The sequence below is a fragment of the Pseudopodoces humilis genome, chromosome 7 (assembly GCF_049639895.1).
Source record: "Pseudopodoces humilis isolate 2021_Gansu_Grassland_sample_001 chromosome 7, ASM4963989v1, whole genome shotgun sequence".
In the NCBI taxonomy this organism is placed as follows: domain Eukaryota; kingdom Metazoa; phylum Chordata; class Aves; order Passeriformes; family Paridae; genus Pseudopodoces; species Pseudopodoces humilis.
In genome coordinates, this window is record NC_142206.1 from 32,872,411 (window position 1) to 32,888,607 (window position 16,197).

The 16,197-nt window shown below is 39.0% G+C and overlaps 1 protein-coding gene across 3 annotated transcripts in view; it reads left to right on the forward strand.

The window, feature by feature from the left end:
• The window catches only part of MEIS2 (Meis homeobox 2), a 174,040-nt gene that overhangs the window by 150,578 nt on the left and 7,265 nt on the right, over nucleotides 1–16,197 (forward strand). The gene's annotated exons all lie outside the window — the stretch shown is intronic.

Here is a 16,197-nt window from a genome sequence, read left to right on the forward strand (position 1 = left end):
ATTTGCACCCTTCTGATAGCTAAGCGTTTTGTGGAGGGTCTGCTCTGGAATTTCAAAGACAATAAGCAAACTTGCACCAGACAAATAAAGTTGCATTCCTTTACATTTTAGATGTGAGACATAAAACAGATACAGTGCTGTTCAACCCTTTATCAAGGTGACACAGCCCCAGAAAGCTTTGATGCTGTCTATTGCAAATCTCATGAGAATTTGAGTAGGAAACGAAATCTGATTAGTTTGTTTGACTCGCCTTTCTAACTACATATATTCAGAAAAGGTTTCTGCACAATTCTCTTCCCCTCTCTTTATTGTGTGGTTTGCTTTGTTTGCTTGAATTTAAAACTGCCATTATGTGAAAGTGTTGCAAGTATAAATAATTTAGGAGATAACTCTGTGGGGATACTAATAATAAGTCCCTGCTTTTTCTAATAGCTACTCATTATGGTTCTGAGAACTAGTATTCAAGTTACACAACATCACCGTGTCACAGATACTGTGGATGTTGACAATAAAATAATTTTGACACCTTGTTAATTAAGTGTATTTTCCTTCTTTAAAATGCCCCTTTTGTTTGCAACTGATTTAAATTCTCTAAAAATACCCAAAGGCTTCTGGAGTACAGAGATTGATGGACAGGCAGATACATCCATCTGGTTTTATCTGTCTTAAGTGTGTGGATGTAATACTTTTCCCCAATAAGAAGCCACAATGATACAATTATCTATCAATGAACAATTACTTCTAAGGGAAATCTAATCAGTTAATAGAAGTTAAGAAAGACAAATGTACAAAGGTAATAAGTGGTTCAAACTCAAACAGTCCTACTCTATTCACTCTCAGTTAAAGAAAAGGAAAACCTTTAATGGGACTTCTCTTACTTTTACCCCATCACTTTATAAATTACTTTGCCAACCCTTCATAGAAAAATAGTAATTTTAAGTAGGCCAACATCAAGCTCAGGTTTTATGCACATAGTGGTAATGATAGTGTTGTTGCCCTTTCAGACTTAAGTCCATCTGTCGAGTCTTTTTTCTTATTTTTATATTTTTTGTATGGTCTCCAGTAAATGAATAGGTGACATCAGTCTGAATAACTGTTGCTTAGAGAAATCAAGCTCCTTATCATGCTAACTTTATCCTGAGATCTTTTCAAAAGTCATAGGGTAGGCAGGCACTGTTTAAAGCAGTCATAAGCTATTGCCTACTTCACGCTCTGCAAACAGAAGATTAAACAACTGATGGCATCTAGAGGTTATCCTCTCACAGAGATGTACACTGTTCCAGGACTTGGTTCTTTGGATTATATAATGGAGAAGGATACTGATTATAGATAATCATAAACTGTTCAAAGCTACATTTTGGGTTTGTGGGTTTTTTTGGGGATTTTTTAACAAATATTGCAGAGGTTTATCAGAACCATATCCACTGTGATACCACATCATGCTGTGATGATTCTCAGGGAAAATTATTTAGATATTAAAGGATACATAGTCTGTTCAAACAAAACAGAACTCAAGAACTGGGAGGAAAGTATTACTTTAAAATACCATGGAAAGCTTCACACTAATGACTATTAGAGTTAAAATTACTGATGAGACAGAACAAGCCACAGGTACAGCTACTGCAGATTGCTTGGCTAACAAACTTAACAAAACAGAGTATTATCTAAATGAAGTTCATGTTTTAGTATCACTTTATACATATGGGTTTATAACCTGGCAAGAAACATTGACAGTGAACCCAGAGCAACATTACTCTATCAGACATTCTTAATTATGAGTTTTACTTATCGATATTCCTTCACAGATTTATTCCCACTGTCCCAAACCTATATGTGTTTCCTAGTGTACCTAGTGTTCTTTTTCACATACCTCCAGTGTCCACCCCTCTTCTTATTTCCACTTCAACAATATGTCTCTTTTGCTTTTGCCCTCATCTCTTCCCACCTTGACAATTGTAGTCCCCTTCTCCCAGGACTCTAAGTCCCAATTCTTCACCCCCCTTAATGTATCAAGTGCTGGAGCTTCACACACACATAAAAAAAAAATAAACTCCTACTTTAAGCACTTCAGCAACCTCCTTTTCTGGATCACTTTCAAAATAGTGTTCTTTTAAAAATGTTGAAACTTAATTCAACATAGATGTTCTCTTTATTTCCCCCCTATTCTCCTGTCTTCTCACTTTGTCTCTCTCTGTCCTCCCCTCAGTTCAGCAATCTCAGTTGAAAAATACTTCCTTTCTTCCATAGCTCTCATCTAAAGAGCCTTTCTGTATCTAAAGAGCCTTTCTGTATCATTGGCTAGCCATATATTTTCTCCTTTGCCTGTACATACCTCTTAATTTCTCTCCATGGAAACTGGTTTGGGACAGTGTTCATGAGGAAGATTAATACTGTATGGCATGCTTAAGCAGTTATTATAGGTCTGCACTATATTAGAAAAAAACAGAGCATGATCTTGGTAGCACTTGGAATAAATTTGGATTAAATGGGAGGTTTTTGGTCTAGATGCAAAACATGCCCAAAGAGATTTTTTTTCTTTCCAATTTTTATCTGTTTTTACTACACTTGAAAATGAAGTGTAGGCACCCATATTAGCTGCACATCTTTGCATCGGATTTGTCCTAGCAATCAGGTACATGGAACGGTAAAATTTGTGGAATTTCACATTATGATGTTTTCATATTTGTTCTTTTATAGACCCTAGTTTCTTGAATTAAAGGAATACAGGTCCTCTAGATTTTTTTTTACTGGAAACACATGTTATCAGGCACCAAAAATTGGGCAAAAAAGTGGGCAGCTAACTGGACCATTCATCTCAGCAAAACTGATTGGTGGTTAAGGGACATATATAAAATTCAGCTGGATTTTTCAACTCGGGCTTTTGTCCAAACCCCTTTTAAAGTGCTAAATTTTTCTTTTCCTATTGACCACTATATTTGTTTTTATTTATTTCACTGATTCATAGAGCTAATGCACTTCCTGAAACATCTGTGAGAGAGAGCTCAGGTGAAATACCACAGGCTATGCTGTCTTAGGCTAGAATTTACTAGAATTAAAACATGTGGCATTACTAGGGTCTGCTAAACTTCATGTGACTTATAAAGATATAAAGCATAGCTTTTATGATTACAATGATGCTAACATTTTTGTGGATGATAATATAGTCACACTGGAAAGACTGGAGAAGAACCAAGAAAAGCAAATGGAAACTTAATTCTCCTTTACTAGTCAATCTGAATGGGTGTCTGCATTTGTAGTTTGTAAGTTTTCTTCAGTTTGGACAATGAATTCAAATAAAGATATTGCTTTTGTTCCATTTATGGCTAATTTCTTATCAAATTAATTTTTAAATTCTTATGCACAAAAGTACACTGCTGAACTACTTGGTTTGAAGATGCTGCCTGTGAATTTAGTGCATTTTTTCCTCTTTTCATTGTTTGTTTGTTTGTTTGTTTGTTTTGGATTTCTATTGACCTTAAATTTTGTGTTTCTTTTAAAGTTTGGTTAAAGATACTGTGAAACTTGGCTTGAACTGCTTATGAAAGTGATATTATAATATTGGCTTATGAACTAATTAAGCCACAATAAAAGATCTGTGTAGCATATTTTATAAAATATTTTCTCATTATTGTATATGTATCTGTTAGATATGTATCATATTTGAATTGCATATGAGCGTCAAGCACAAACCCTGGAATCTTTAGTTTAAGTTAATTTTTAGCTTTTGCAGCTTCTGAATTTTCCACCATCATCTAGTTGCTATCTAGCCCCAAGAAGCTTAAGAACTTTTAGTCCACGAAAAATACTTTTTTCCACTGGTGAGCATGCACAAAACTGCTTAGAAAAAGTTACAATTGAGAAATCTGGAACTGTAACCCTAGCAGTACCATAAAGTGAGATATTGCTTTGTCTATGGTTATTGTATACAGGACCTCCAGGACAGAGTAGGAACATAAATACATATACAATGAAAACAGACAGTAACCTGTTCCACAGCAACACATCTTTCAACACAAAATCAGACTTCCCTCAAGGACCAAACTTCCTCAAGGGCCAAACTCAGCCAAAGTTCTTGTACATCAGCCATACCAAGCTTTACACAAAAGAGTCAAATGGGGTAGAGCTATCCTCAATGGCTCATTGGCTAGAAAATTCACTTGTTAAATGGAATATATGTTTGCAGGTCTTCTCTTCATCTTGATTTAAATCAATGTCTTAACTGTTCCAATTGAGTTGAGTTTCTCAATCAATGGGCTATTGAACATAATGCTCCATCTTTACTCTTCTTCACTATCATGCCTTTATTGTTCTCCTGATTTCCAGTTCTTTTGTGTATGTAACAACTAGTCACTAGAACAAAATTAATTAAGAACTTGGGCTTGACTGTAACAGCCTCTTGGTTAAGGTTCCAACTTCAGATGTGTGAAAGTGAAGTGCTGGTTAATTATGGCTGTAAAATTGCTTAATTTGGGTGGAACATCTTCAGAACATGAACTGAAAGGGCTTTGTTTATTGTACTGACTCTGTGGGTGATTCAGATACTCCTTTAGAATGTGATGGACCCATGCTCATGTCTGTGTTCCAAATCAAGAAGGATAGGGAGGTAAAACTTGATCTCCTTCTTTTCAGATAAACAGCCAAATAATTATGGTGTCAGCTAAAAAGGAGAGATATTTATCTCTGTTATTATAAGGACGAACAGGCCTGTACTAAGATGTCTGTCTGTCTAAAAGGATCCATAGGAATCCTGATTGGACATAAATGTCTTAACTCGGAGACAGAGCTCAGTTACTGCAGGAAGTAACTGACTGTTAGGAAACACAAATACAAAGCAGTGAAAATTAAGGTGGGATGGGATCTTAAAAAGTAGAAATCTACATGCCTAAACAATGTAGGCATTTTCAGTGTTAAGTGATGGCTTTTTTTTTTTTTTAACTAAAAAAATGTAGTTAGGTATCTAAGTCCACCTTCTGGTGATTCCTGGAACATCTAACCAGAGACAAAAAATTCCTTGAGAGCAGATTGCCTATAATTTAGGCACTAATGTCAACACCCATTTGGTAGTATTATCTTTTAAGTCAGAAATTCAATGAACATTTGGGATTAGTTTTACAGAGTCTATGATGATTTTGATAACAGAACTTGATCGTTTTGAAAATTTGCCTTCTACATCTGAGTGCTTTACTAGACCAGGATGAAATTATGCATTGTTGGATATGTCCCTGCAATTACCAGTTTTGTGTGCTCAAATGCAGGTTTATACACACATTCTAAGATGCCTTTACCCCTACACAGCCTAGGAACAATTAGTGAAATTCTGAAAATTAAGCCTCAACATCCTATCAGTCAGAGCAGTCAGAGCTAATATTGAAATCCATCAGCAACCAGTTATTAAAATTATGTAAGATCACACACAGTTTCCAAACTGCTCTCATAAAGAAAGGTAAATATTAGATAGGTTATATAGATTGGGTTTCATTTCATGACAAATATCTCAATTGTATGCAAAATGTGGGATAGTGGAACACATTACAGAACTAGCCAGTTTTGACTGAAGAAATATGTTTCAAGTTTCTTTCTGTGGTAGGATTTAATTTTCACATGAACTATTTAAGTGCTAATGACTGCATTAAAAAAAAACATCTCCTGCTACCCATCCTTTAACAGAGGAAAGAATTAGAAGAAGGCCTCTCTTTAGCTGGGAAAGCCAACAACTGAAACGTTTTGTACTTGAGCACAGGCTTCTTCAATGCTCTGCTCTGCCCATAAGCCAACTTAGTACTGAAATCAGGAGAACCCAGCCTTTCAAATGTTTTAGAAAGAGCAAACATTCAAGATTTCAGTCCTTGCTTGTTCAGAAGACAGAAGCTTGTTCAAAAAAGAAGAGAGACAAGAAATGGTGTAATATTTACATGTATGTCCTCAATCACAGCATATCTGGCCATCTAGGACCCTTGCAGAACACCAGCAAGCTTTATCACTGACTGGCCAGCTGTACTTTGCAATTATCTCTGGGGAGCCAGCAAGGTAGGATAGGGAGCAAGACTGAGCCCTGGAGAGATGAAGGTCAGGAAATATGAGAGCTTGGTATCCAGAGTGATCGGCTGAGGAAATGGTTCTACAGAGATTCTCAATTTTTCCATCCCAAACCAGTTTGGCTTACAACTAAAGTACAAGCATCCATGAAACATGCTCATATGTCAGAAACTCTCAAAAATCTTTTTAGAACATTTCCCTCTGATTCATGTGAAATACAAAGAACACAAGATGGGATGAGAGATAGCAAAAGTTTCACCAGTATGACATTGGGAAGATCTGTATATTTACCTCTTCATCTTGGCATACTTAATATAATTGTCCCACATTTGTTCTGCTACCAGCTCATCACTGAGAAGCATATATTCCATAACATGGCAGGCTGCAGTCTCGTGGTGTCGACACATCTTTAACTACTAAGACATTAGACCCTCTGGTTTGATGAAGTTTTGCCACTAGTATGGCAAAAATTAAAGAGAAAACATTTAACATCTGCATCTACAGAAAGAGATTTACATAAGCAGAATCCCCAGTACCCAGACAGTGCTGAGAGCAAAGCAAAAGGGATGTCAGCATGTAGGTATGACTTACTGAGAGGTTATTAGGTGTATACAGATAAGAGCTATAACTTGGGAAAGGGGGAGATGTATTTATACATAGTGTATTATTTATGCCCATTACTTCTAATTGCCTAACTAGTTCTCTTTCCTCTCACGTATACTTTAGTACCCACCAACCAAAGAAAGATGTCTACAGCTAAATATCTGCCAATTATTATGGACTTTTGCTTAATATTCTATTGTTCCACTGACAGCACAGTTTTTAATATATCATTTTATACTATCCTGTACATCATCATTTTCCTGCCTCCCTTAGGGCCCTGGCTGTAATAGTTCTTATTTATTTCCACAAGCTAACATATATGCAAAAAATCTTGTAGTCATGATGTCGCCCCCACCACCCTCACCTCTTCCCATCTTTGTTCTTGTAATCCTTTTTTGTCTGTTTTTAAAGTTACAGTATAAAGAAAAGTGAACACAGCATGTGTGTGGACACAAACCAGGGTCAAACACACAGCTTCTCTCCTCTTCAGCAGCGTTACACTGCAGCCTTTTATTGTGCCCTGTAGGTTTAGGTTTTTAGCTAATAAGCTTGAAAACATCATAAGGGAAATAAAGGAAAACTCCCTTGCTATACCAATGGGCTAGACAGGACTTCAACAGCCTGTGTAGGAACAGATCACCACATGGAATCTGCTGATTTCTAAGGGAGTGAATGGAGCATTGACTCTGGGCTGGCAGTGCTGCAGTCTGGTTGGCTGCATCAAATGCGATTTCTTACTTTGTTCTTGTTTTGCCAAATGCTTTTTTTGAGGAGAACCTGCAGCAGTATAAGCTGGAGGTTCTTGCAACTGCACCACTAGGTCTGAAATAGAAACAGACATCTTCAGGATCCTAGTTTTCAAACTTTCAGCAGTGTGTTTCTATAAATATATTTTGGCTGTGTTTTTTTTAAAGTGGGCTCTTTGGATCCAATTTCTTGACATTCCCTGGCTGCCAGGTAGAAAAATACACTTTTTTTTTCCTTCAGATTTTAATAACAATGAAAAAGTATACAAGTTTAGTGGTCAAGACAGGACAGTGGGTACAAAAAATAGTTATCTTAAGGCAAAATTTTCTGTTAGGGAAAATGGAACATTCCTTCTGAACTCACAAACTGGTAGTGCATGTGCAGGTTGGTTGTAGATGGTTGCTACAATAAGGCTTCTTTCATACAGGTGTGTTTATGCCCCAGGCTTGCTGGCCACAGTCCATTCCATTTACAGAAGCTGAATTAAACAATAACTACCGCATTGCAAAAAGAAGAAGGAAAAAAAAAAGGTGAGCGTCAAAGGAGATGCCTGAGAGCTTTGTTAGGGCCAAGAAAAACCCTGTTGCAGTTGTCAGAGCTTGTTGATGTTGCAGAGAATGGCACTTTTTTTTTTTTTCTGCTGGATTTTGTGGTTCTGCCTTAGGAAAGAAAGTAAAATGGAACGGAAGAACAAAGTCCTACTCTATAAATCAGCAGCTGCTCCTTGCCAGATCAAAGGAGTGACATTTTTGCTCCTGGACTACTTGTCCACTTTAGGTGCTTGACAGACAGCTAACAGCTGGCCTGTTACATAGTATAGGAGAGTTGGGCTACATCTTCTTCAGAGTAGATGACAAGCTAATCAGAGATACCCATAGCACAGGACACGTGAGCGCACCTTGATCTCTTCAAACATACCCACTACATAATTGCTAAACACCTTTATGCATTTTTGGCAAGTTGCTACTTAGGTAGTTTCCACTGAAACGTAAAAGGGAGAATTAGTGCCTTAATCTTATTTGATCAGGGAAGTTAAACAGATGTTAAATTTGTTGACAACTCTCCTTTTCGATCCATTTTGAATTGCTAAAAAAAATTAGTATGTAAATATTGGTAAGTTACAAAGAGGTGTAAAATACTTGAATGTGATGTTATTCAACAACTACACTTTGTCTGGGTTTTTTTAAAGTTACCTAAAATGAGGTCCTTCTGCGTTTGCAAGACTGTTGGACCCTAATTAGTTTTGAATATCTTTTCCTAGGAGTTTAAGACGACGAATTAACACATCTTTAAATGCATGAGTTACTTAAGATTTTAGAGATTTGTTGTCTACCTTTAACATGAATTTCTAAGAGCTAGCAAATCAAAGTGCATGCCAAATTAGCTAAAATTGTATTTAGCATCTCCACAAGAGGTATGTATACAAACATGGAATTTTAATGTCAGTAGTAAAAATTTCAAAGTGATTCAGTTTCTAGTTGATTCCCATCTGCAATAAATCAAGTGCAGGATGAGGTTAAATGCTATGCCTTGTGTCTATTGACTTTACACTTTATCTGTAAGATATGAATAGCTAAGGAAGTATGTCTGTTTGTCTCCTCCTTTCCTTTCAAGTACCTTTAAAAGATCATTTTTACGGTGCGTGGTAAAAAACCATATATGAGCAACCTGATGGGGCTGTCAAAAGAGGAACAGCCTCCTCCTCCGGCGTGTGCTCTGTGGTTCCAGGTGGCATGCACCAAAGGGCGCTTGTTTTCCACCAGGAGCCAAGGGGCGCTAAGGGACGATACTTTCCCAGTTAGGCTGAGGTTTGCCGGGGGTTCGTGAGGGAAGCTATGCCCACCCGCGGCAGTGCGTGTGGTGCCGCTCCGCGCCGCGCCGGGGCTGGCACCGAGCGCGGCCGGGTCGGGCCGTGGCTCCGCGGGGGCAGCGGCACCCCCGGCCCGGCGGCGGTGCTCTGGCCCCACCTCATGGCGCCCTGCTGCACAGCGGGAGGCCTCCCCTGGGGCCACCCAGGCTGGACGTCGAGGCCGGCCCAGTTCCGCGGCCGGGATCGGTGGCTCTCGGCAGGCCGGCGCTGCTGCTGCCGCCCCCGTGGAAGGGCTGGATGCGGCCTTGGCGCGGGGCTGTGAGGGCCGCGGGCCGGCGCTGCTGCGGGTTCGTGGGGAGCTCCGGCTGCGGCCGGGGCCTTTCCTGCCCTGCCGGGCACAGCCCCCTGGCCCGGGCGAGGCAGCGCGGCTCTCCCGGTCTGTGCTGCAGCGCAGGTGCTCTCCTGACAGCCACCAGGGCTTTCCTCGGCAGAGCCAAATCCTTTCTCTGCGCTCCCAAGGAGTAGTCTGGTAACCCAGAGTTACACGTTTAACGAGGCAGATTTTCCTCTGAGGTGAATAGATGCCCGTCTTGCCAGTTCTCATGATTTTATCACAAGGTTCAAGTTATTTCATGTTAACTCGAGGTCCCAGCTCCAGGAGACAATGGTTATGTGAGAATCTTGTCAAGTAAGTTTCTAGATTTTGTGGCTGTTTTTAAAATGTGGCGCAATGACTGAAAAACTCGCAAAGTAAACACTGGGGAGAGCGCTGTTTAAATTTCTGATTTTTTTAGTACAGTCTCACAGGACGAGCAAAATCATGATTTCCAACAATTGGCAGCTCCAAATGGCACGAGGTATTTTTAGGAGGTCCAACATAAACATAGAAGATGCGGCAGAAGTCTTTGGGATGGTTTGCACCTACCTCAGGCAGCCTCAGGCACTCAACTAAGTTGTTCTCTGTCATCTTCTGGAGTCTTCACCAAACGTGGATGGGACTTAAGTGCTTTGAATCACATCTTTGACAGATGTGAGATGTCTGAATAAGCTTTATAAAGTCGCGTAAGAAACCCTTAACCCCCCCTCCTCTAACAAAAGCTGTCCAAAATTAGGTGAAGCTTTGTCAGGGAGTAAACTGGCCTGTCCCTACCGCTTCCACTCAAAAGCAATTGCATAACTGACTCCATTTCTCAATATTCATGACTTAGGGAAGCCTTGTTTAGGTGGCTCATTTCCAGGTGACTAACTCAGCTTTTTAAAATTTCCTATAAGGAGTGCTGAAAATATGAGTTGGTAACCAGGTGTGGCGTAGATTCAGTGAAGCATAAACAAGGGCTTTTTCAACTATTTTTGTACATACACATACTGAAGGACGCATAAACCTAATTCTGTCAGTTTAGAATACATAGTGGAGGGAGAAGTTAAATAAACTAAGATAAATAGATTTTACTTGCTCAGATAAAAGTTTAGGTGATAGACAAAGACTGCTGGAAAGGCAGGGGGGTGGATATTGATAAAAGTGTTTCTGCAAATTAGTCTTTTCTAATGCATTATTTCAGACTGCTCTGAGCAGCTCACAACTTTAAATCTATTTTTTTTCTGCTTGGGAAAGAAGTAATTTTCTAGGTTACTCAGGAAGACGTATTTTGTGACTCTTTCATTGGTTATTTTCCCTTCAAAATTAGGACATTCTTGGGCAACAAGGGATCAGTGTAGCATATGCACTTGAGCTAATGACATGTTCATAGTCCAAATACTGAAATATCATTTAGGCAAGGATTTATTTCCCCATCCAAGGTGAAAACATTTGGATTACTTTTTAGAATGCATTCTTAGACTCTTACTCAGCAAAAACATTGAAACAGGTGCTTAGACCCCATTTATTCTTCAAGCTCACCTCTCATTTATGTGGGTTTAATAAGAGTTGCGCTTCTCATCCATTTGGCAGGTTTTTGAAAAATCTTACAAGACTGTTTCCCTGGGCATCTAAAAATTTTTAAAAATTCATTTTTTTATTCAGATGACAGCAAACAATTCTAACACCAAATTAGTGTTGCTATGGTCATTACTTTTATTTTTATTATTTCTGTGACTAAGTCTGTGACAATGTTCATTCAGTACTTCTGTCCTTTTCAAGTCCAAGAGCAGAAGTGTCTTGGGCTAAAACTGAGTCAGAACATTCCTTGTCATTAATCCTTTTAAAGAACTTATTGTGAATTCATCTCACAAATTTGTTTATTTCTCTGGTTTTCACATAAAGAATTGAGAACCGATTTATGCAGTGGCTGGTTTGTTAAATAAATTCAATATTTTAGCACCTCGTTTTCTGGGATGGATATTTTAAGTGGAAATCCAGATTGAAGACTGACACTGAAGTTTTGCATTGTTCGTGGTGGTTCCATGTTGTTCCTCAGTTTCTCATAGGGAGCAGTCTATGCTGCTGGGGTTCCGTTTGGCACCTGTTCATCGCAGAGAAGATATTAGACATAAAGACAAGTGATGGGAGTTAAATATCACTCTCTGCTTGAGTTCAGATTAGGCCTCCAGTTGGGAACGAGTTACAGTTTTCTAAGCATTCATGTACTTCATCCTCCTGAAACAAGACCTATTGTGACCCTACATACTTAAAGTGAATTTTCCATGATAGCTGTAAAGTAAAGCTAGAGATGTTTCTAATTGTGACTGCCAATCAGTACAGTCACTAACAGTTCATTTCAAAAACTAATCTTATTATTATAACTAATACAGTTATGGTGTGTTCATGCTGTTTCAAAATATAGGTACAGTATATATAAAAAAAACAGTGGAAACAACAACAAAAATATTTTTGAGTGTGCTAGATTTGAAGAAGCAGGTTAAACGATCATTATTTGCTATTTATTCTCTTTGAACTTTACAGAAATATGTCTCTATGATTTTATCAGAAAGTTATTTTATTATAAGAATAAAATGTATTATGCAAATTGTAGTTTAACATCATTTGATATGACTTGAGATAAAATTTGATAAATATATAAAGAAGATTAATTACAGGACTTCCTATAAAGTAAAGAATGCATATTTATTTTGGACAAAGGAAACCAAGTCTCTATTTGAAGAGATGTGATTAAATGCATATATTTAGATTATATTGTCATGCTAATTATCAGTGGTAGGAACCAATTAGGACTAGTGCTACCAAATCACCCGACTATACTGCATATTCACTAGTGCACCTTTACTGCTTTACTCCGTTTTGCTGTAAACAGATAAAAGTGAAATCACTTCCTTTAAAAGCCAATATTGTTGTGTATTTTGAGCCAGATCTTGTTCATTTGTGCTTTCATAAACTGTCCCGCAAAAGTAACCAGAAAGTGTGAGAAAGACTGGAGGAAATAGATGTGGCTGCTTTAGCTAGCAATTAAAGAAAAAATACAAGATGAAAAAAACCTTTTGATTCAAATGGCTATTGTTTGAATTAGCAAGGTTGGTAATCTGTCATTTGCAAAATGCTGGGAGTGAGTTTTTTATTGAGTCTGCTATGTCAATGACATGTATTTCTCAACATTACACACCTCATTTATCATTCTGGAATGAGGACCAAGTACCATATGAATGTAGAGTTTGTGGAGGTATTGCCTCACAGCCCTGCAGGCTGATGACCCCTCTTTATCTACACAGCAGGTAAGGCACAAACAGTGGCAATGTGAGCTCTCTTTGCAGTCCCCTGCCAGTGTGCCTGACTGTTAAGATGGGGGAACAAAGGAAAGATAGCATATGGATAGCAGATTGTAGGAGCGCTGAAAGAGGACTGAGGAAATCTATGTTGGGTGTGTGGCTCTGCCAAAGATCTCTTGTATGACTTTGGCCTTGTCACTTAATCTCCTTCTGTCTCTGTTCCCCTCCGCAAACAGGGAGAAGGCGTCTCTCCTCTCCCTCAGGCTTTGCCTGGAAATCTGTTCAGACTCTGAGTTCTCTTGGACAGTGTGCTTGTGAAGCATGGGGTGGAGTAAGACTGAGCTTCATTGGGTCCTCTAACTGCTGCTATCATCCAAATAATAGGAATTACTATTAACAGCAGAGTAAGAAAGAAGTCCATGTCTTTTTGATAGATTTTACTCATCTTTTCAGGCCATTCAATCTTTGGCCTCTGGGTGAAGGGTATGAACAAGGTAAGCAATTATTGTCAGGAGCAGAGCTGTGAATTCTTCTTTTATAGGGTTCCAAATAATGCTGAAAACAGTGGCATTGGTGTTCTCTTTTTTCACCTGTCTCTTAATGCCTTTTGAAGACATTTGTGCCTAAATAACATCAGAGTGTTTCTCCAACACAAACTGAAGTGCTGTGCAAAAGGCCGTATGTTGCTTTACTTTGGCCCTGGATATGGTTCTCCAAGGGATTCAAAAACAGCCCTCAAAAAATGTAAAGACTAGTGCAGGGACTCTGTTTCCTACGCCTCTATTATGCACTGTGCATATTTATGGGGCAGTATAAGGAATAAATAATAATGCACAAACACTGCATTCTGTGCCCTTGTCTACCAGTTGTGCTGATGCATTACATGATGTAGCTATTGCTAGTGAAGCTAGGATTCGATTTTTAGCTTCACCTGAAATGTATTTTGCACCTGCAATCTTGAAAATATAAATAACTTCATGTGTCAGACATACCCACTGGTGGGTATAACTGATGCTGTTTATGAACAAGATTTTTCAGAGGAGCCATAGAAATGGAATTTCAAAATTACCTGGATGCCTAAAGCCTGTTCTCCTATATCTTTCCAAGTATACATCAGTGTATCTTCTCTCTAGAGGAAGGGTTGCTGGTCTAGAGGACATTGCTTGCACCTGCTGTTATGCAGATGTGCAAAAGAAAAATGGAGAAATAATGAAATCAGAAATCAAACCCAAGAGTTATTTTTCAAAAGTTTTAGCTGGACAAATTGTATCACTTTTATTGCCTTTTTTGTTGTTTTTTTGGGGGTGTTTGTTTGTTTGTTTTGGTAGGAAAACAAATATGGAGGACTCACTTTAGGGTGTGAACTCCCATTTCCAAAACAACTGGTAAATTGCTTTTAGGTAGTTTGCAGTGGAAGAGTGGCTTTATTCACATCAGTGGGATAAAATAAGGCCGCACTGCTCAGGGAGTGAATGGCTGGGCAAGATAGGCTTTTCAACACTCGTCCCAAAGGCTTGGTCTGTGGAGACTGTCGAATATGTAAGGCTGGAGCACAGTATCCCAATCTCTGCTCAGAGGTAAAGCAGATGTCACCTGAAACCCTTAAGGATGTAGAATTTTCTTAATGCTCTGCCTTGTTGTGCAAGCCCATTGAAAGAACACTTCAGAGTGCACCCATTTCTTACTAATGTAAACTTTCTGAGGAGTATCCAAAGATATGACCTCTGGGTGAACCTTTAACCTTCCCCTTAATTATTTGTTTGAAGACAGTGTGGAGTTCTCCTGCTGAGAGCCAAGGCCCATAATGCTTCGCAGCCCTGTGAGCAGGGATATGTGTGCAGGGAAGTGGAGAGGGACATAAATAAGGGGACCACCAGATGTAAATAATAAAAGCGGTTGGGGTTTAAATAAAAAAAAAAAAACGAAAGAGCAATTTGGTTTTCCTGAAGAGTGGCCTGATTGAAGAAAAGGAGTTAGTAAGATGGAAAGTGTGTGCGTGTGTGGGGGGGTGTTTCTGTGATTTTTTACAGGCCTAAATAAGTGTTCATTCCATTCTTTAAAACCTTGCCATCTGTATACACCATTAGAAGCTCACAGGAGAAGAGAAAACAGTCTTATCAAGCTTTCCTGTTAATCTCTATTGGCCTTAACTTTAGCTGATAAAAGGCGTGCTGGATGGAGGAGGTTCAGGTCAGGCTCCATTTGGTCAGCACAGCAACATTACTGGAAAGTAACTCAGCAAATAAGTCCTATCGGGGACCTTTGTCTCTGAGGACGGAAACACACTTCAGAATCACAGAACTGGCAGTGATGCCTTCACTGTGCCACACTCAGAAGGGAATAAACAAATATATTGACTGTGTCTGAGTTTTTATTTTAATACCTGAAGTCATGACTAATTTTGAGGCAGGATGACATTTCTGACAACTGAATGATACTTTTCCTAAAGAATAGAGAATGTCTTTTGGATGTAAACAGAAAGATGCAAAAGACTCCTTTAGTGTTACTTGTAGCATTTATGCATCTGTCTAATGAAATTTCCACCACTGTGATTACAGAAGATGCAATCGAAGGTGTGCCACCGTCCTTTATTATCTGCGAAGGAATTTAACCAGAGGGTGGGAGGGAGTGAGGGAAGCATGACAAAAGGCCTTGCGGAGTTGATGCTATATAAAGGCTAGCAATTTACTAAATGAGCAGATGAACTTAGTTTTCAGTTAACTGACTGAAAGACTTTGCTAGGCGTTGGATCGGGCCCAATGGCAATTATTGGAGGCTGTTTTGGATGATGGGCATGTTAGTATTTCTGAAGAGGATTAAACGCTAGTATTCGACTTCATTAGCACTCCTTAAGGGTCACCAGGCGAAAGCCTGAGCTGTGAAATAACACACAAAACCTGCACGAAGGCTCCAAAGTGTTCTCAAACACAAAGAGAAGGGACAAAAACAAGCGTGGCTCCCGAGTGATAGAAAATTGCCCTGTTTTCAAAGATATTTTGTGAATAGGCAAGTTTTGAAATTATTTTAGGGAAATTAATTTAGCTTTTAGCTTGTGCTGATGTGGATTGCTGAGCATTAAGCTAATAAAAAATATGCAAGCACTTATTTTTGGATTACTAGCAAAATTAAATCCAGGCTCCGCAGCCAACTAACTGCCTTTACCAGTGCTCAAAAGCCTCGGCAACCACCCCAGTTTGAGATAAAAAAAAAAAAAAGAGGTTATTTTGGGCCTAATATTAACCACATGTACCTGTGACTGGGGGTTTCTAACGAGTTGAAAGGTGCCTGAGCTGAGGGCAGGCGGGCGGTCGCCTTGCACGGGGTGTCCCCGCTTGGACACAGAG